The sequence below is a fragment of the Bufo bufo genome, chromosome 6, assembly GCF_905171765.1.
Source record: "Bufo bufo chromosome 6, aBufBuf1.1, whole genome shotgun sequence".
Taxonomy (NCBI): Eukaryota; Metazoa; Chordata; class Amphibia; order Anura; family Bufonidae; genus Bufo; species Bufo bufo.
This window is the reverse complement of record NC_053394.1, coordinates 70,440,335-70,457,248: the sequence shown is the minus strand read 5'-3', so window position 1 is coordinate 70,457,248 and position 16,914 is coordinate 70,440,335. Positions and strand designations below refer to the sequence as shown.

Here is a 16,914-nt window from a genome sequence, read left to right as displayed (position 1 = left end):
ACACCCCATATGTGGTGGAAAAACTGCTGTAGGGGAATATGGCAGGATTCTGAACAGAAGGAGCGCCATATGGATTTTGCAGCTCATATTTTACAGCATTCACCTGAGGGGGAATATAATGTGATATTGTTATATAGAGCAGGTTGTTATGAACGTGGCAATACCAAATGTGTCTAATATTTCTACTTTTGTTAAGTTTTAGACAGTGAAAGCCTTTTTGAACAGAATAAAATCTTGTTTTTGTGTTGCCATTTTCAGTGAGCCATATTTTTTTTATTTTATGGGCAATTGTCTTAGGTAGGGGCTCTTTTTTGTGGGATGAGATTACAGTTTGATTGCTACCATTTTGGGGTACTTAAGACTTTTTTATTTCTTGGTATTACACTTTTTGTGAGGCAAGGTGTCCAGAAAATGGCTTTTTTGGCACTGTTTTTATTTTTTACGGTGTTCACCTGATGGGGTGGATCATGTGATATTTTTATAGAGCCGGTCAATATGGACGTGGCGATACCTAATATGTCTACTTTTCTTTTTTTCCCAATTTAAAAAAAAATTTATTTACTTTATTTTGGGAAAAGGACGCTTTTTTTTTAACTTGAAACTTGAATTTTTTGTAAAACTATTTTTTATTTTTTTTATTTTTTTCACTTTATTTTTTGTCCCATTTTGGGACTTCAACTTTTGGGGGTCTGATTCCCTGTACAATGAATTAAAATACTTCTGTATTGTAATGCATGGTCTGTAAGTGTACCACTATAATACATAGTGTACCACTATAATACACTTCAGCCTGCTTGCCTGTGAGATCCAGGGGGCTGGATCTCACAGGCTCACAGGGAAGACAGCCACGATGCCTAAGGAAGGCATCGGGCTGCTGTCCAAGCCATCGGGTCCCCGTCACAGCAGCGCGGGGACCCAATGGGTGCTCCTTCCCTCTCCACACATCGCACGTGTCGCGGTCAAACTGGCAGGCTGGGTGGTAGTGAAGACAGGGGCAGGAAGGATGGGTACTTTTCAGGAACACTAGCAAGGCAGACAGACAGGGTTAACTTAAACATGAACAAGACTGGAAGCACAGGAGCACACAGACAGGAAAGAAACAGAATATGGAATATGGCAGGAACACAGGCAGGAAATAATGCAGGATAAATGCAGATAAATCGCAATAGCAGTAGACTATTAAAAACCTTTGGTGGTCACCAGGGAACCTAAAGCTCAGGCACCCTAGCCATTGGATTGGAAGTACGTGCACTGGCCTTTTAAGAGGCTGGAGGTAAGTGCACACCCTAAGGGGACAGAGACTGGACTACTAGGCAATGGCATGGATGCAGCAACATAGTGAGTAGCACGGCAGTGGAGGCCATGGGCAACTGTCCTGACAAGATGACAGTGCTAAACTTTAGTGGAAAGCTGACATTGCAAAAGCATCTCTTACCTAGACCAGTAGATAGGAGCATTGTAGGAACATCTTACATGGCATGTTTTATCAAAAAATTACATACTGCTTCCTTTACCCTAAACATGTTTTCTACACATTTTTGTGGTGTTTTTATGTCAACAGCCATTTTAATCTTGAAATACTGCAGTTTTCATACTGCCCACTAGAGGACACTTAATAAGCTGACATATCTTGTATACTAAAGCTTCTTTGTCAGCTTTGCTGTGTAGAATGAGGCAGGGTCAGCAGAGGATGAGGAATTTTATCTTATCTCTGTGATATTGCTAGAGGCCTAAATAAGGCAGGATAGAAACACCATACATACAGATAAGGCTCTCTATGAAAGCCCTCTGTCACTTCTGGTTTCTGGGGTTGGGGCTGTGCGCTATCACTTCCTGGATGCTCTAATAATTGATTGATATTTAATTACAGCTGACATAGACATTTCCCAGGAAAGTTTTTTTTTTTTTTTTTAATAAGCAGTAAATCACTACAACATTAAAAAAGAACAAACACATTGAAGGCAGATTTACTAATCCTAACAGTGTAAACTTAGCCCAGACAATCTAAAAATGTGCCAGATAGTTCACAGTGGCTGATGCTGGATGATAAATCTGGTGCATGGACGGTCTAGTCTAAGCCACATATTTGTTGACTTACTTCTAACTCAACTTGTTGCATGGTTTACCATCTGAGACCATGTCTCCGTTATTTATTTATTTTATGCACTTATATAGCGGTACTATATTCTGCAGAGCTACATTAGCATCATGCTGTCCCCATTGGGGCTCACAATCTAAGTTCCCTATCAGTAAGTCTTTGGAGTGTGGGAGGAAACCGGAGTACCCGGAGGAAACCCACACAAACATGGTGTCACAGGGTGCCGGCGACGCAAACTTCCTGCGCTTCACCGCCAGCCTCTCTCCCTGAGCAGCGACGCATGCTGCGTCCCCGTATCCCAGGTAACAGGGGGCGGAGCGGACCCGACTGCACTCCTGCTGTCGGCGTCCTCCGTTCCCCTGGCAACAGTATCAGGCTGAGCACCGAGCTGGCCACTCGGTGCTCGGCTTCTGTGTCTGAGCGCCACGTCACATGACCTTAGCCTTTTATTTATACAGGCAGCCTGCTGGCCACAGGTTGCCTGCGATTTTGGTCCTGTGCCTAACTGCTATTACTCTGTGCTTCTGCTACTCTGGATTTTGACCCTTGGCTTTTGTTCCTGACCTGACCTCGCCTGCCCTCGTGTACTGACGTGACCTCCAGGTTTGACCCTCGGCTTGTACTTTGACCCGTCCTTCCTATTCCTTGTGTATTGACGTTACCTCCTGGTTTGACCCTAGGCGTGTTTGTTTACCGTCCTTGTTACCCCTGCTCGCCTACGTTAGTGTTGATCTCTGGCATTTCAGTATTGCTCCTGACACTTTACGTGACTTCGGATCCATCTGCAGGGTTCCCTCCTACTGCCTCTGCCTGGCTATATTCTGTCTCTGTCCGCTCTGCACTTATAGAGGTTAGGGACCGTCGCCCAGTTACACCCCATCGCCTAGGATTGGTAGTGTAAGTAGGCAGGGGGAGAGGCATGGGTGGCAGCTAGTGGGTGCACTTCCTCTTCCCTACTCCCTAGTGCATGACACACAGGGAGAACTTACAAACTCCATGCAGATGTTGTCCTTGGTCGGATTCGAACCTAGGACCCCAGAGCTGCTAGTCACCAGTACTAACCACTAAGCCCTCCTTTCACATGAAGATCAGGAACAGCTACATCCCACCAACTTGTCGCTTAATGTGTGAGAAGAAATGAGGCAACGCCCACTGAGGAACATGACAAATGTGAGGTAATAGACTTACACAACTCTCATCAGTCCTCGGCAGCATCCCCTCCTACACACTGCCTGCCACCACCTGGGACTGCCATTGTCCCAATCGTTGAATCTCTTGTTACCCAAGGATAAGTGGTTGCCTGATTTTTTTATTTTTTTATGCAATTAATATACCATAATAGTCTCTCATGGGAAGCCCTCTAATTGGGGGAGTCAGGGAGGAGAAAAGCTGTTCTCTTGAGTTTCCAGCGCCACAGACTCTCTGACTTCTGCTCCAGCTCGTTTGCTCTTGCTAACCTAGAGAGCTACCTCATACTCAGCAGGTCAGAAGCCCAAGTCGGGGAAAGTAATAGGAAATCATTGTAGTTCCATGATACCAAGCCCCACTTATCATATTAAACAATGTGACCTTCATACAGCCAGACACTTGAGTACTGCTCCTTAAAGGAGTTATCCCATGAATAATGTAAAAAAAGAAAATCAGACATCATACAGTAGATGGCAATCTCTTTCTAACACAGCTAGAACCAGCCCTGTACCTCACATGGATCCAGAGATCTCCCCATTCATTGCTCTGCTAAATTTATATCAATCCGACAGCTCATGGACGTGTCCTTTCTGCTGCAGCTCTCAGCTCAGGAGGCAGTTAAAGGATGAAACTGGCCATGTGCAGCCATCTCAGTGAGCAGGACAAAGAAATAAGAAATTAAGTAGCACTATACAGATACCTTTTACTGAATAACTCGGTAGCTATATAACATTTCTAATTACATGCAATTACAGTGGGATGCGAAAGTTTGGGCAACCTTGTTAATCGTCATGATTTTCCTGTATAAATCATTGGTTGTTACAATAAAAAATGTCAGTTAAATATATCATATAGGAGACACACAGTGATATTTGATAAGTGAAATGAAGTTTATTGGATTTACAGAAAGTGTGCTATAAATGTTTAAACAAAATTAGGCAGGTGCATAAATTTGGGCACCACAAAAAAGAAATGAAATCAATATTTAGTACATCCTCCTTTTGCAGAAATTACAGCCTCTAAACGCTTCCTGTAGGTTCCAATGAGAGTCTGGATTCTGGTTGAAGGTATTTTGGACCATTCCTCTTTACAAAACATCATTGGTCTCCAGAATCTGCTGATACTGAGTGGAATCCATGCGTCCCTCAACTTTGACAAGATTCCCAGTTCCTGCACTGGCCACACAGCCCCACAGCATGATGGAACCACCACCATATTTTACTGTAGGTAGCAGGTGTTTTTCTTGGAATGCTGTGTTCTTTTTCCTCCATGCATAACGCCCCTTATTATGGCCAAATAACTCAATTTTAGTTTCATCAGTCCACAGCACCTTATTCCAATATGAAGCTGGCTTGTCCAAATGTGCTTTCGCCCACCTCAAGCGGCACTTTTTGTGCTGTGGGCGGAGAAAAGGCTTCCTCTGCTTCACTCTCGCATACAGCATCTCCTTGTGTAAAGTGCTCCGAATGGTTGAACGATGCACAGTGACTCCATCTGCAGCAAGATGATGTTGTAGGTCTTTGGTGCTGGTCTGTGGGTTGACTCTGACTGTTCTCACCATTCGTCGCTTCTGTCTATCCGAGATTTTTCTTGGTCTGCCACTTCGAGCCTTAACTTGAACTGAGCCTGTGGTCTTCCATTTCCTCAATATGTTCCTAACTGTGGAAACAGACAGCTGAAATCTCTGAGACAGCTTTCTGTATCCTTCCCCTAAACCATGATGGTGAACAATCTTTGTCTTCAGGCCATTTGAGAGTTGTTTTGAGACCCCCATGTTGCTACTCTTCAGAGAAAATTAAAAGAGGAGGGAAACGTACAATTGACCCCCTTAAATACTCTTTCTCATAATTGGATTCACCTGTGTATGTAGGTCAGGGGTCACTGAGCTTACCAAGCCAATTTGAGTTCCAATAATTAGTTCTAAAGGTTTTGGAATCAATAAAATTACAACAGTGCCCAAATTTATGCACCTGCCTAATTTTGTTTAAACAATTATAGCACACTTTCTGTAAATCCAATAAACTTCATTTTACTTCTCAAATATCACTGTGTGTGTCTCCTATATGATATATTTAACTGACATTTTTTATCGTAACAACCAACGATTTATACAGGAAAATCATGACGATTAACAAGGTTGCCCAAACTTTCGCATCCCACTGTATAAAAGTATTCAGTTCCAGGTGCTGGTTAGAAAACTGTAGAATATTTTTCGCGGGACAACCCCTTTACCCCTTAAGGACTCAGGACGTACCGGTAGATCCTAAGTTTAAAAATAGATTGCGGCGCGGCGGGGGTTAATAGGAACAGGATACCCACTGAAATCATTCAGCGGGCATCCTGTCACAACGCCGGGGGGGTCATGTGACCCCCCGTATCGGTGATCGCCGCAAACCGCAGGTCAATTCAGACCTGCGGTTTGCGGCTTTTACCTGTGGTTGCGGCGGGCGGTGCCATCGGGTCCCCATGCGGCTGTGGGGGGGACCCGATGGCATGGAAGGCAGCGCGATGTCTAAGGAAGGCATCGCGCTGCCTTCCGGTGACGAGCCTGTGAGATCCAGCCCCCTGGATCTGACAGGCCGGGAGCTGTATGAGTAATACACACAGTATTACTCATACAGCCAATGCATTCCAATACAGAAGTATTGGAATGCATTGTAAAGGATCAGACCCCCAAAAGTTCAAATCCTAAAGTGGGACAAAAAAAAGTGAAAAAAATAAAGTTTTCCCCCCAAAAAAGTAAAAATAAACAAAAACGTAATTTTCCCCAAATAAAGTTAAAAAAAATTGGTAAAAAATAGGGGTAAAAAAAAAGTATACATATTAGGTATCGCTGCGTCTGTATCGACTGGCTCTATAAAAATATCACATGACCTAACCCCTCAGATGAACACCGTAAAAAATAAAAAATAAAAACTGTGCTAAATAAACCATTTTTTTGTCACCTTACATCACAGAAAGTACAACAGCAAGTGATCAAAAAGGCGTTTGCCCACCAAAATAGTACCAATCTAACCGTCACCTCATCCCGCAAAAAATGAGCCCCTACCTGAGACAATCGCCCAAAAAATAAAAAAACTATGGCTCAGAATATGAAGACACTAAAACATCATTTTTTTTGTTTTAAAAAAGCTGTTCACATGACCTAACCCCTCAGATAAACACCGTAAAAAATTAAAAATAAAAACTGTGCTAAATAAACAATTTTTTGTCACCTTACATCACAAAAAGTATAATAGCAAGCGATCAAAAAGTCACACGCACCCCAAAATAGTGCCAATAAAACCGTCATCTCATCCCGCAAAAATCCTACCTTACCCAAGGTAATCGCCCAAAAACTGAAAAAATTTTGGCTCTCAGACTATGGAAACACTAAAACATTTTTTTTTTTGCTTCAAAAAAGAAATCATTATGTAAAACTTACATAAATAAAAAAAAGTATACATATTAGGTATCGCCGCATCCGTGACAACCTGGTCTATAAAAATATCACATGATCTAACCTGTCAGATGAATGTTGTAAATAACAAAAAATAAAAACTCTGCCAAAACAGCTATTTCTTGTTATCTTGCCTCACAAAAAGTGTAATATAGAGCAACCAAAAATCATATGTACCCTAAACTAGTACCAACAATACTGCCACCCTATCCCGTAGTTTCTAAAATGGGGCCACTTTTTTTGAGTTTCTACTCTAGGGGTGCATCAGGGGGGCTTCAAATGGGACATGGTGTCAAAAAAACAGTTCAGCAAAATCTGCCTTCCAAAAACCGTATGGCATTCCTTTCCCTCTGCGCCCTGCAGTGTGCCGGTACAGCTGTTTACGACCACATATGGGGTGTTTCTGTAAACTACAGAATCAGGGCCATAAATATTGAGTTTTGTTTGGCTGTTAATCCTTGCTTTGTTACTGGGAAAAATTGATTAAAATGGAAAATTTGCCCAAAAATTGAAATTCTGAAATTTCATCTCCATTTGCCAATAACTCTTGTGGAACACCTAAAGGGTTAACGACGTTTGTAAAATCTGTTTTGAATACCTTGAGGGGTGTAGTTTCTTAGATGGGGTCACTTTTATGTAGTTTCTACTCTAGGGTTGCATCAGGGGGGCTTCAAATGGGACATGGTGTCAAAAAAAACTAGTCCAGCAAAATCTGCCTTCCAAAAACCGTATGGCATTCCTTTCCTTCTGTGCCCTGACGTGTGCCCATACAGTAGTTTATGACCACATATGGAGTGTTTCTGTAAACTACAGAATCAGGGCCATAAATATTGAGTTTGGTTTGGCTGTTAACCCTTGCTTTGTAACTGGATAAAAATTATTAAAATGGAAAATCTGCCAAAAAAGTGAAATTTTTAAATTGTATCTCTATTTTCCATTAATTCTTGTGGAACACCTAAAGGGTTAATGACGTTTGTAAAATCAGTTTTGAATACCTTGAGGGGGGTAGTTTATAGAATGGGGTCATTTTTGGGTGGTTTCTATTATGTAAGCCTCGCAAAGTGACTTCAGACCTGAACTGGTCCCTAAAAATTGGGTTTTTGAAAATTTCAGAAAAATTTCAAGATTTGCTTCTAAACTTCTAAGCCTTGTAACATCCCCAAAAAATAAAATATCATTCCCAAAATGATCCAAACATGAAGTAGACATAGGGGGAATGTAAAGTAATAACTATTTTTAGAGGTATTACTATGTATTATAGAAGTAGAGAAATTAAAACTTGGAAATTTGCAATATTTTACAAATTTGTTTGTAAATTTGGTATTTTTTTTATAAATAACAATGAATTGACTTCATTTTACCAGTGTCATGGAGTACAATATGTGACGAAAAAACTATCTCAGAATGGCCTGGATAAGTCAAAGCGTTTTAAAGTTATCAGCACTTAAAGTGACACTGGTCAGATTTGCAAAAAATGGCCAAGTCCGTAAGGTGAAATAGGGCCGAGTCCTTAAGGGGTTAAGTGAGTCATCCATCTTGCTAGATCCCCGCTCATACATTTCATTTTGCCCTGTACTGTGCGTGGTCCTGCTGTACCAATAGGTGCTTTTCTCTTCACTGAGACTGATGGAAGTGCGTTGAAGAGTAATAGGAGGTGCTGCAATATTTTTTTCTAATTTTAATAAAAATGACCCTCTCCTCTCCCTCTCCTGTCCTAGGCATTCACCTACACACGCATAGCCCTCATCCCGGCTGTGCCAGAAATGAACATTTTTAAATTGAAAATATGACAGGCCCATGGCCACGTGAGTCGATACTATATATACGTCAGGGTTGGTGTTTAATCCCAGTCCGGTCATGCTCATGTAGCACCACCAAATTAACAAATGTAAGTGGATGTTTTCAACCTGGAACTCTCCGATCACCAACCATTTATGAGTATCTTTAAAATGCCCCCGTTAAACATTCACCTGCAGACCTATTTACTGACTTATGTGCCTGATTTTGGATTTACAGCAAGGAAAGACAGATTTTATAATGGCCTTCACTCTCCCTTTACCCAGAAGCCCCATGCAGTTGCCTTTGTTTCCTACATGGCAGACTTAGGCCTCGCTAAGGAATATGCTATCTACATGAAACAGAAAAGTACTATCTATATGTGTCCCTCACCCTAATCTAATAAACAGGTTTTAATACATTTTCATTGCAACTCGTGCAAAATAAGTAATGCCGAAGCCTCGCGTCCCATATTCTGATTTTACCATATGAGGATCTTGTAACAACATCATTTTGGAAGGATAAGCAACAATAAATCTTAATATCATTTACATAATTTTTCTGACATATTTAAGTCTTCATGTGATTAAAATGACAATTTTGTAGTCATGTTTTGTGCATTAATTTGATTAAGGAGATTCAAGCTTAATTATCATATGCATGAGTTTATGAGTCGCCAAAGGCATGCTAAATAAGGGACTGGCACATTCTGCAGAGCAGAGTACCCAAAAATCAGGATTCATGGCTGGAACTGAAGTCGTGTTCAATTGAAAATGCAGTCACATTTCCTTCTATTCTTAGTGGCAGGAGTTCAAGGTACGTGAAATATAAGGACAAAATGTGGGTAATACTGATTTCCCTTATCACCTAATTAAATTCCTCTTGGCTGCCTCCATACCAATTTTCACCTACCTTTCACTCTGGTTTGTCCTCTGGCATTTTTCCCATCTGTCTTCAAACAAACCCTGACATTTCTTAATTTTGTTTCTCTTCTCCTCCATGCCACTGCTCGGAGCCGTCTTCCAAGGAGTTGAAGGACTTTATGAAATCTCCGTTTTCTGCCCGTCCAAGTCTTTACTGCGTCACATTGTATAATCAGGTTTAACAACTGCTCCCCGATGCCACCAAATTAGGTGGAATATATAAACTCAGCAATCCTACAGTCTTTATTCAGATGACATTTTTCCTCTAGGACATTTTAGAAAGTGCATTATATAATATGTTTGATCCACTTACCAGAGGATGGGACGGTGAGATGAAATACATGTTGATGACTGTCTCTTAGGCATGAGGGTGCTATCTATATTTCATGAATGATTATTAATGCGATCATTCATCCCCCTACAGATTCATTCCTTTGTTTGTCGACAGCACACCCCTTTTTACACAAAGCAACGTGTGGCCCACAAATAATGACGTTATGTGCCACATGAAAGCAATGCAGTGATGCAATCAAACTTACACAAGGCAAGTGTTCATACGGATGTTTGTCCCCAATAATTGTCTCAATTAGAGATGAGCGAAGTAAAGAACATTTGATTTGGCTGCTTCTCCACGAATCTGCAATTGTGCAATTCCCCGTCATTGTACCCCTCAGATGCTGCGTTCATACATGACCGCGACATCTGATAGCAATAATCTAGTGTAAAATAAAAGAAAAATGTAATAAAATCATACCTACTGTACCTCATCCATTTGCTCATCCATACGTCACTGTGCACGGGATTTTGTGCGAGGTAAGTATGATTTTATTTTATTTTTTTTACACTACTTTAGGGAAAATCGATTCGCTATCACGAAGCTTGAGGAAATTTGGCTTTGCGGTGAATCAAATTTTCCCTGAAATAGTGTTGATTCGCTCAACACTAGTCCCAATCCTCGCCACGTGTAAAAGGATCCATATTTGACAAACTGCATAAAAAAAGTAGTGTCTATAAAATGTGTTCAACCTATCTCCTACTGGTACTTGCAGTCTTACCCGCCACATACCAACCCTACATTTACCACCATGTTCTTTGCTGGCAGTCTAGCAAAGACTTATTCCCCCTCTCCTCTTTAATAACACATGCAAGTTCAGCTGTTGAGAGGAATAGCTGTTGGGTTAAGGCTCGTCCGACAATGATTTAAGCAGTATGGGCACAATTACATTCTCTGCTTACATTTATCGAATACCGGTCCACTTTGGAGTGGAGAATCTGACCTCCTCCATCAGAGCCAGAAATTCCAGCCTGACATTAGATGTGCCACGGGCGGTACATTTTGCTGGTGTCCCATATTCTCAGGCAATGTTTGATATGGTTGTCTGTACACTGTATAAAATACAGAAAAGACCAAATAACAAATAATAATACCAATGACCAAGTAACCGCCACATACATGACATCATCAGCGCTATATGAATAATACCGCTATATAATTAATATTAAGATTCAAGGTGACCAAAAGCCTCGAGTGCCAGGCCACACATATGAGAAATCTGTCGGCTGAGAGCTATGTCTCTTGATTTCCCCATATACAGTCAGGTCCATAAATATTGGGACATTGACACAATTCTAACATTTTTGGCTCTATACACCACCACAATGGATTTGAAATGAAACAAACAAGATGTGCTTTAACTGCAGACTGTCAGCTTTAATTTGAGGGTATTTACATCCAAATCAGGTGAACAGTGTAGGAATTATAACAGTTTGCATATGTGCCTCCCACTTGTTAAGGGACCAAAAGTAATGAGACAATTGGCTTCTCAGCTGTTCCATGGCCAGGTGTGCGTTATTCCCTCATTATCCCAATTACAATGAGCAGATAAAAGGTCCAGAGTTCATTTCAAGTGTGCTATTTGCATTTGGAATCTGTTGCTGTCAACTCTCAAGATGAGATCCAAAGAGCTGTCACTATCAGTGAAGCAAGCCATCATTATCCTGAAAAAAAAAGAAAAAAAACCATCAGAGAGATAGCAAAAACATTAGGCGTGGCCAAAACAGTTTGGAACATTCTTAAAAAGAAGGAACGCACCGGTGAGCTCAGCAACACCAAAAGACCCGGAAGACCACGGAAAACAACTGTGGTGGATGACCCAAGAATTATTTCCCTGGTGAAGAAAACACCCTTCACAACAGTTAGCCAGATAAAGAACACTCTCCAGGAGGTAGGTGTATGTGTGTCAAAGTCAATAATAAAGAGAAGACTTCACCAGAGTGAATACAGAGGGTTCACCACAAGATGTAAACCATTGGTGAGCCTCAAAAACAGGAAGGTCAGATTAGAGTTTGCCAAACGACATCTAAAAAAGCCTTCACAGTTCTGGAACAACATCCTATGGACAGATGAGACCAAGATCAACTTGTACCAGAGTGATGGGAGGAGAAGAGTATGGAGAAGGAAAGGAACTGCTTATGATCCTAAGCATACCACCTCATCAGTGAAGCATGGTGGTGGTAGTGTCATGGCGTGGGCATGTATGGCTGCCAATGGAACTGGTTCTCTTGTATTTATTGATGATGTGACTGCCGACAAAAGCAGCAGGATGAATTCTGAAGTGTTTCGAGCAATATTATCTGCTCATATTCAGCCAAATGCTTCAGAACTCATTGGACAGCGCTTCACAGTGCAGATGGACAATGACCCAAAGCATACTGCAAAAGCAACCAAAGAGTTTTTTAAGGGAAGGAAGTGGAATGTTATGCAATGGCCAAGTCAATCACCCGACCTGAATCTGATTGAGCATGCATTTCACTTGCTGAAGACAAAACTGAAGGGAAAATTCCCCAAGAACAAGCAGGAACTGAAGACAGTTGCAGTAGAGGCCTGGCAGAACATCACCAGGGATGAAACCCAGCGTCTGGTGATGTCTATGCGTTCCAGACTTCAGGCTGTAATTGACTGCAAAGGATTTGCAACCAAGTATTAAAAAGTGAAAGTTTGATTTATGATTATTATTCTGTCCCATTACTTTTGGTCCCTCAACAAGTGGGAGGCACATATGCAATCTGCTGTAATTCCTACACCGTTAACCTGATTTGGATGTAAATACCCTCAAATTAAAGCTGACAGACTGCAGTTAAAGCACATCTTGTTCGTTTCATTTCAAATCCATTGTGGTGGTTTATAGAGCCAAAAATGTTAGAATTGTGTCGATGTCCCAATATTTATGGACCTGACTGTACATGTATGCTTGGCCGAACATGGTGTGAATGGGGAGAGGGTTGAATTCATATCCATTTTGTATAGGCTGCTCAAAGGATTATTCCATCTCCAACATATCACCCACTCCTGTCTCTAGAACGGTGCTTCCTGAAGTGGAGGAGAGCACACTGCACATTATTTATTTTACGCACTTATGTAGCGCTGACATATTCCGCAGCGCTTTACAGACATTAGCATCACACTGTCCCCAATGGGGCTCACAATCTAAGGTAACTATCAGTATGTTTTTGAGTGTGGGAGGAAACCAGAGTCCCCGGAGGAAACCCATGCAAACACGGAGAGAACATACAAACTCCATGCAGATGTTGTCCTTGGTCGGATTCGAACCTAGGACCCCAGCGCTGCAAGGTGCCAGCGCTCAGCTATATTAGGAACTCCCACAGTGGTGAATGGAGGGTGGCAGAGCTTGTGCAGTGTGCTCTCCTTCACTTTGAGGAAGACCCTTTCTGGAAATAGGAGTGAGTCCCATAGGCGGGGCTCGTACCTATCTGACATTGATAGTGATATGCCATCAATGAGATGAGGATGGGAATAAGGAGTACTCCTTTAAGGCACCCCCTTCAGCAGAGACATTCGAGAAGTGGGACTGCACAGGTCACACACACCCTAAGGCCAGCCCTGCAACCAACTTCCTTCTGACTGTAACAGGCAAATATTCAGTGCTGACGACTAACGAAAAATTCTGAATTAGAGAATGATAGAATTAGATCTTTATCTGCCATTGTCCTTTATTTCTACATTTTAAAGATTAGATTTAGATTTTTTCCTTGTAGCTAGGCTAACATATCCATTCTCTATTAAGAAACCCTCCAAAGTGTCTGCTTCCTTTTGAGAAATGAACAGGTTACTAACCACATAAAAAGCCTTCGCTCCCTCTGAGAAGGTTCACGGCATTGCCGCACTGAAAGTTACGATGGAAAATGTGCATCTTGGTGAAACGAGCGCTGATTGCCTTTTATATTATCTCATTGCCTTCAATAAGCTGCACTGTGTGAGCTGGGGAGTAGCTTTCAGCTGTTGATCCATTATACATTGAGCGACATCTTTAATTAACAAGCAGCTAAAATTGCCCAGTATCAGGTAAACCAGACGGCAGCGAAAGCAGTCGTGCCCTATATAACGAGACTCACAAGAACATTGACTCGCCGAGACCAAAGGGAGACGCTTGTGACTTTGCTTAGCAAAGATGCTGGCACCAGCAGATCTCTGTGCTCCTGCGGAGACCTGTCAGTCACTAGTCAAAAGAACTGACACTTATCGATGCAGGCGCTTACAAAGCCCTTGGTCATGGTATACACGGTATTACAGTTATGTCACATACACAAGGACACATTTAATGCTACAGACTGTCCTCTACTTCCAGAATGCATGTTAAGAGGACAGAAAAGAGACAGCAACAGATGAATACAAGATCAGACTGTGTAGGGTTGGTATAGATGTAATGAGTGGGTGCAGCACGGGTAGTCGAATTAGCATTCAGATGTGGAGGTGGCCGGTAGTTATGCAGTAACTAGTCCTTTACTGGAACAAGCCAGGAGCAGCAGACAACGGCCAACAAAGAGACTTCTCTGCAGAAAGGCTCTGTTCTAGAATGTATAACATTTCTGCAGATAGCTTGCCAGCGATGCCTTCTTACTAATCACAATATGTAAACTGCACATTTGTAAAAATCCTCACCTGTGTATTTTCTGGCGAATTTTTCCACCATGTGTGAAGGCACCCTAACACATCTGAGCATGTACCTGAGTTAAAAAAATTTTTTTTGCATAGTGGCTGTGCTTCTTTGTACGATCATAACTGTGAAGGAACAGATGTTGTTTGGTCTTCCCTAAAGTCTTTTTCAGCCATATTATTCCCTGTTTCAGCTGCACAGCTAGATGCATTTGACTCAGAAGCTGGGGGCATATCCCTTCTATGAAATCTGCCAGCACTGTACTGCTGTGATATCCTTTCCATTACTTCCCTCTATGTTTGTTTTCACAGAAAAGATAAAGAGAGGGAAATCACACTTACAGAAAGACAGGAGGCTCCCGCAAATTCAGAAGCCGTGTAGAAGCAGTTCTTTTCTCAGGCTCAGGATCTCAGCTAGCTCTGACAGGCCCCCACTTCCTCTCTGCCGTCTCTGTCAATAATTACGGATGTTGCCTGACAACAGGGCAGTGGACTGCAACTTAGGTGGAACGGAGACCCCTAGTGGCCATGACTTTACAGCTTTTTTCAGGTGGATCCAGGCAGATTTTTTTAATTATGTGATCTCGAAATTTGCTAGTTACACCATTTCTATGAAATGAAATTAAACTGTGTGAAAGTACAGTAACTTTTAAGGTGTTAGAATGATAAATAATTCTGGGATGCATGAGTTCTACAACTCGATGTACTCAAGTCAACAGAGGTTTGAAGAGATGCAATGATGTGCAAAGCAAAAAAAAAAAAAAATAATAATCAGTGGAGCTAGAAGCTGTGCTTACCATAATACATAAATCATCTGGCTGAACAAATCACATAACATAAACCTATTCGGGCATGTCATTTCTTTTCATTACAATCGTAGTCATGGCTGAGTTACATAATCAACATTGTTAACTCAGAATCAAATCTCGTCATTGCTCTTCACACATCCTTTGATTTTAAAGGGTTTGTTCCCTCTGCTCAGCTCCACTTCTGGAGATAGGACCTCCTATGATGGGAAGAAGGTTCTGACGCAGACTGTCCTGATAATCAGCAAATTCAGGACAGTCTTAATGCCACTATACACATTAGTCTATTGATGATGAACCTGCCAAGCACGGTGGGTTCAGCCCACAATCTAATGTGTATAGGGAGCCCTGATTCTTCCCCAAGAGATGATGTCATGGGAGAGAAGGGTTGGGCAAACTGAATTTTTTCGTTCCATCCTTCTGTTCTCCTGGGAGATACGGGAGGCATATGACTCAGCTGAACTTCAGCGAAAGGAAAGGTCAAGTTGCATTAATATTGTGCTTCAGGACCTAGGCCCACTAAAAATTCAGGGAGATCAGGGGAGGAGTGGAGAGGGGGACAAACAGAACACTAGATACTTAGATTGTGTAAAATCTTGAATCCTTGCAAATCCTAAAATGGGGATGGTGGTGACATAACGTGAAGGTTTGTTGTGACAACCTGATTGCGGATATAAGGGCTAAGGTCTGAAAGATACCCTAAATGAGGAGATGTTTTGATATTCTGGAGTTTGACCTCAGGATGTCCTGTTAAGTTATGACGTAATAAGATATATAACCTTGATATATCATAACTGATAAATGACTGATGTTGATCTTGTTTATGTAATTGACATAAAAGTTTAATAAATTGCTTATAAAAATATGCAGCTTCTCCAAAGTCCAGTTATCTGGCTTTGACTATGGTGCCAAGTATATGTTACGCACTCATCAACATTAGAATTGCAACACCAAGAAGGAAAAGTAATGGCATTATGGAATCACAGGATCAATAGACATGTTAATAATATGCAAATGATAAAAAATGAAAACAAAATATTTAAAACATCTTGATTTATTCAGTATCGAGTATGAGCTCCATCCACTGAAATACACGTACTTACACACCTTGGCATGCAACCAATGAGCACACAGGCCATGGTAGGACGTTGAGACCATGCAGGTTGCTGACAGCAGCACGAATAACATGGTGTAGTCCTGTTAAAAAAAAATGGCTCCTGGGAAACTTTGGAGAAATGGCCGTACCACTGGTTCCACAATCAAATCAATATAATCCAGAGCTGTTCGTGTACATGAAATGAAGACTAGAGGGGTTCGGCTACCGTACATTATGCCATCCATAAACATAATCCTGGAAGAAGGACCGGTGTGATGTTCCCCTGTGAAGGTCTCTTCAAGGTGTTGCCCACGTGGTCTCCAGACCAATCTCCAGCGCCATCGCGCCCAAGATAAATGCGGGACTCATCGAAGAGGATAGACCTCTATTCCAGCCTTCATTGCCATCATGTTGTTCACCATGATAGCCTTTGAGTGCGGTGGCACTGAGGTCAGTAGAACACCTGTAGCTGAACATCAGACTCATAGCCCAATGTCGTGAAAGTGCCTTCTGCCTTGTGTAGACACTGTTTGCCGCCCTAGGCTTGGGGTGTAACATACAATTTCACTTGTAGTACAGAACAGATCACTATGCACCATTCTTCTAATCAGACAATCCGTCCGTGCAGAGGTTC

At 41.8% G+C, this 16,914-nt stretch overlaps 1 long non-coding RNA gene across 1 annotated transcript in view; it reads right to left on the bottom strand.

The window, feature by feature from the left end:
• Window positions 1-12,225: 12,225 nt before the first annotated feature.
• The window catches only part of LOC121003285, a 31,488-nt gene continuing 26,799 nt past the window's right edge, over window positions 12,226-16,914 (bottom strand). Inside the window, exons 4-5 of the long non-coding RNA XR_005779453.1 lie at window positions 12,761-12,770; window positions 12,226-12,236 (exon numbers count right to left, since the gene is read on the bottom strand). This is a non-coding gene — a long non-coding RNA (uncharacterized LOC121003285). The remainder of the gene's footprint in view (window positions 12,237-12,760; window positions 12,771-16,914) is intronic.